We start from the raw sequence: 6,000 nt of genomic DNA on the forward strand, positions 1-6,000 counted from the left end.
TATCCACTTTATCCTCTATATATAATGAATCACAGAACCCTTTTGTAGTGCTAAACAGAACCCTAATTGCTTAGAGAAGCATTTAGGTTCTATAAAGGTTCTACAGATGCTTTTCCACAAATCTGAGGAACCTTTTACCTGCCTAAAACATTTAAGCACCCAAATGCAATCTATTTCTGTAGATGGTTCTATATTTAATTGTAAAGGGTTCCACTTAAAGAGGTCTTAATGAGTTAAAGAACCCCTATTCAGTATTTTATAGAACTGTTTAAAATAATGGTTCTATGTTTTAAGCAACAGAGAGTTATTTGACGTATAATGATAAGTGCTAAGAACCCTTTAACCAGGTGAAGAACCATTGAGAACCACCATTTGTCATTGAGTTGTACAGAACCCTTGAAAAAAATAAAGAGCAGAATATTTTTCGAGATTCACTCCCACTGTAGAAATAAATAGAACAAAGTATCGATGAATATGATCAGTATTAAAATGTGATTTGCTGGGAGAGCGCGTGCACTAAACCCTGTATAGCAGTGCTGCTGAATGGAGGTTGAAATCCCCTCATTCCAGCGCTGATTCAGCTCCCAGTGCTGACTGGGAGAGGAGATATGGATATGACTGGCTTAATGGGTGTGTTAGTTATGACGGGCTGTGTGGTGGCTCTGAGTGAAGGAATGAGAGGGTTAGTGCTGTAATCAGGACCACTGGTGGTCTATCTTTAAACGCCACTCAGGAGAACAATGGGCAGTAAAATGACGAGCCCAGCAGTCCTGAAATCACGGCGCGAGTGCTGCGGCCAGATAAGGCCAAACCCAAACAGCGACCCTCAAAAAAAAGAAAAACATCTGGAAAGTCAGTTAGCAGGACTGACCGCGGGGCGCGCGACTGGAGTCGTGATGGAGAAGCTACACAGAGGGTCGAGTTACAGAAGCCCCCCCCCCACAGCTCGGACTAATGAGCCGTGCACTCTGTCGCTTTAATGACCCCGTTTTACACAACTTGACCAGATTTGATGACCTGCTCTCAAATCAGGCCGGACTGAGGTTCCTTAAGGTTCCCCTCCAGCTCTGAGTACTGGATTAATGAATGTGGGGACTGAGTGTATCAGAACCAGGACCAGTGCATCTGGACCTTGATGGAACTGCTGTGATATAAATAAATACGACGAGACCACCACAGGGGGCGCAGCAGCTGAATGCATTGAGTGTATTCTGAATAGAGTGTGTTTATACACTCTACAGGTTATATACTGTTAAATAGAGTGGGTTTATACACTCTACAGTTTATATACTGTTGAATAGAGTGGGTTTATACACTCTACAGTTTATATACTGTTAAATAGAGTGAGTTTATACACTCTACAGGTTATACACTGTTAAATAGAGTGAGTTTATACACTCTACAGGTTATATACTGTTAAATAGAGTGAGTTTATACACTCTACAGGTTATACACTGTTAAATAGAGTGGGTTTATACACTCTACAGTTTATATACTGTTAAATAGAGTGGGTTTATACACTCTACAGGTTACACACTGTTAAATAGAGTGGGTTTATACACTCTACAGGTTATATACTGTTAAATAGAGTGAGTTTATACACTCTACAGGTTATACACTGTTAAATAGAGTGAGTTTATACACTCTACAGGTTATATACTGTTAAATAGAGTGAGTTTATACACTCTACAGGTTACACACTGTTAAATAGAGTGGGTTTATACACTCTACAGTTTATACACTGTTAAATAGAGTGGGTTTATACACTCTACAGTTTATATACTGTTAAATAGAGTGGGTTTATACACTCTACAGGTTACACACTGTTAAATAGAGTGGGTTTATACACTCTACAGGTTATATACTGTTAAATAGAGTGAGTTTATACACTCTACAGGTTATACACTGTTAAATAGAGTGGGTTTATACACTCTACAGTTTATATACTGTTAAATAGAGTGGGTCTATAAACTCTACAGTTTATACACTGTTGAATAGAGTGGGTTTATACAGTCTACAGTTTATACACTGTTGAATAGAGTGGGTTTATACACTCTACAGTTTATACACTGTTAAATAGAGTGGGTTTATACACTCTACAGTTTATATACTGTTAAATAGAGTGGGTTTATACACTCTACAGTTTATATACTGTTGAGTAGAGTGGGTTTATACACTCTACAGTTTATACACTGTTAAATAGAGTGGGTTTATACACTCTACAGTTTATATACTGTTAAATAGAGTGGGTTTATACACTCTACAGTTTATATACTGTTAAATAGAGTGGGTTTATACACTCTACAGTTTATATACTGTTGAGTAGAGTGGGTTTATACACTCTACAGTTTATACACTGTTAAATAGCGTGAGTTTATAAACTCTACAGTTTATATACTGTTAAATAAAGTGGGTCTATACACTCTACAGTTTACATACTGTTAAATACAGTGGGTCCATACACTCTACAGTTTATACACTCTTAAATAGAGTGGGTTTATACACTCCACAGTTTATACACTGTTGAATAGAGTGGGTTTATACACTCTACAGTTTATACACTGTTGAATAGAGTGGGTTTATACACTCTACAGTTTATATACTGTTAAATAGAGTGGGTTTATACACTCTACAGTTTATATACTGTTAAATAGAGTGGGTTTATACACTCTACAGGTTATACACTGTTAAATAGAGTGGGTTTATACACTACAGTTTATATACTGTTAAATAGAGTGGGTTTATACACTCTACAGGTTATACACTGTTAAATAGAGTGGGTTTATACACTACAGTTTATATACTGTTAAATAGAGTGGGTTTATACACTCCACAGTTTATACACTGTTGAATAGAGTGGGTTTATACACTCTACAGTTTATATACTGTTAAATAGAGTGGGTTTATACACTCTACAGTTTATATACTGTTAAATAGAGTGGGTTTATACACTCTACAGGTTATACACTGTTAAATAGAGTGGGTTTATACACTACAGTTTATATACTGTTAAATAGAGTGGGTTTATACACTCCACAGTTTATACACTGTTGAATAGAGTGGGTTTATACACTCTACAGTTTATACACTGTTGAATAGAGTGGGTTTATACACTCTACAGTTTATATACTGTTAAATAGAGTGGGTTTTTACACTCTACAGTTTATATACTGTTAAATAGAGTGGGTTTATACACTCTACAGTTTATATACTGTTAAATAGTGTGGGTCTATACACTCTACAGTTTATACACTGTTAAATAGAGTGGGTTTATACACTCTACAGTTTATACACTGTTAAATAGAGTGGGTCTATACACTCTACAGTTTATACACTGTTAAATAGTGTGGGTATATATACTCTACAGTTTATATACTGTTAAATAGAGTGGGTTTATACAGTCTACAGTTTATACACTGTTAAATAAATATATATATATATACATATAGCTCTAATGCCCGTATGTATACACCATTAAAACAGTGATCCGGTCTGAACGGAACAATGTGAACACACGTGTAAACGTGTCGAAATGCATCCAGATCTCACCTTTATTAAATCACCAGAGTTAAACCACAACATGCTGTTCGCTTGTTTACAGAGAACAGATTAAAAATCAGAGAATCAACAGATACAAATTCAGTTAATGTCAGATGTAAACTAAGTGTACATCACGCTCATTATAGCAGGATACAGTCGGGGGGCGTGTCCCGTGTCCGTGCTGAGTTTTAATTGGACAAAGAGCTACAGAACCCCCCTCCCTGATTTCACTTTTCTCCATAATGTGAATCTGGCCGTTGATCTTATACTGTATCAGGGTGTATTTTATGACGAATAGACCAATAAGAAAGCTCCACACTGAGCTGAATGAATCTTTCTACACGGACTTCCACTGAAAGATAAGAAGGCTTTACCGGCCCTTCTCCTGTTAAGCTGCTGTTTAGAAGATACAAGGTTTTAGCGCGACAGCGAGGGGTTTCCACATGGAAGTTAACTGTCTGAATTAGAAACTGGTTTGAGTAGACTTACATTTAAGAGAAGCAGTTGTACAGTAGGTTGTACAGTAATTTATATAAACTGTTCTAGAAAGAACCATTTCACGACCCAAAGCACCATTATTAAAGCACCCAAATGGTTCTTTAAGAACCAGCACAACTCTTAAGAAGGGTATGTTTTCACTTTTATCTACTTAATGTGAATCCGGCAGTTGTTCTTCATACCGCATCCGCGGTTCATGATGATGGACCAATAGAAACGCTGCAAAATGACCTGGAATAAAATCTTTGCATCGGCTTCCATTGAAAGTTCAGAAGGGGTTTCCTCCTCCTGTTGAGCTGCTGTTCTGGACATATGTATGAGCTAGAACTGTGGTGGAAGCCTTTTTGTTGCATTTTAGAACCTTTTCCATTACTATGAAGAACCTATTAACCATCCCCCTTGCCGTTTTGGAGATGCTAGGTTTTTGAATGGCATTGAGGATTACGCGTATTGTATTTGATAGATTTGGGGAAAACATATATACATGTGTGTGTGTGAGTTTAACAATGTAGTGCACATGTAAATTCCCTCCATCTAATCTAATCTAATCTAATCTAATCTAGTAAATACAATCAAATGCCCAATGCCATATTATCTCATATTTGTAATTGATTAATAAAATAAAACACAACAATAAATAAATAATTAAAGAACACTGTTACAAGAGCATTTCAGCTGTACAGGATCAACACAAGTGTAAAGGAATATTAAATATTAATATATATCTGTAGGTAAATCAAATATAAATGCTGTTAAATTCATAAAGAATCAGTTCAGGGTTCTACAGCGGTGCGGTAGTTTTGAATCTGTTTTTATATTATTATTATAATTACCATCGCATCTGATCTCACACAAAACAAGCTCCTAAATACAAGAAAACGTGCTTGACTTGTGGTTCTAAGTCAACTGGAGATTTTAAATGGGTTTTATTTAGTACTAAAAGTGGTTATTTAATGTAATTTATTTTTCGTAAGGCTGTTTAACTATTTAAAATAAGTCTTAGCTGTGTTGCAGGGTGTTATTGGTAGTGTGATGTAATTTTGGTGTGATAGATTACTGCTATTATTAATCGAGGTAATCTAAATCGGAACAGAGTATAACCGAGATTTTAGCGCGATTCATTTTTGATCGTTATCGGTATTTACTAAAATGTATTTTCTTAAAGATAAATAAATAAAAAAAAAACATTACTCAGATATTGAGTGGAATCAGGGTTGTGAGGTTCCTGCTTTCTGAGCGAATCTGGCAAAATCAATAGACCAACACATACTAATTTAAAAAAATAGCGATATTAATTTTAAAAGTCACATTAAAATGTAAAAATGCGTTTATTTAATATTGTTTTTGAAAGACAGTGGTGAACCCAGTAGAGAGTTAGGGACAGGACCCCTGATTAAGACTATTGAAGCAATTAATACATTTTACATATGATTTAACTGCGCAACAGCTTGGGCGGGTTATGCAATTTAAATTGAAACTCTTTTAACTCGTTTAAAGTCATTGATCTTGAGGCCAAGCCCAAACTGTTGGTCTGTCAGCCCCAAGAAATAAAGACTGGTCGTTTTAATTAAGCTGTGCAGGCTAGGACCTTCATTCATTATCAGTCAGTGCGCTTTGCTGCACAGCTCCCAGCATCACTAACGTACATATCTGTAATCAGGTAAACCCGTAACGCGATGGTCAGCCAGCCAATGATCATTCAGCTGGCTGCTTTCATTATAGCGCTTCATACAGGCATCATAAGTGCGTTATAACCCCTCTAAACTAACTAGTGTTAGTGTTACCATTAGCAGCAGTGTTTTACCAAACCAGTGAAGCTGAGAGGAATTCGTGAGAGGAAGGTGAGTTCAGTGATGATGATGATGATGATGATGCTCAGTCTGAAAAGCACAGATGTTCATTAGCTTCCTTTGTGCTGTTTTAGATCTTTGACCTTAACCTGTAACTTCCTGAGTTCGTTTT

Source organism: Salminus brasiliensis, chromosome 1 (genome assembly GCF_030463535.1).
Source record: "Salminus brasiliensis chromosome 1, fSalBra1.hap2, whole genome shotgun sequence".
NCBI lineage: Eukaryota > Metazoa > Chordata > Actinopteri > Characiformes > Bryconidae > Salminus > Salminus brasiliensis.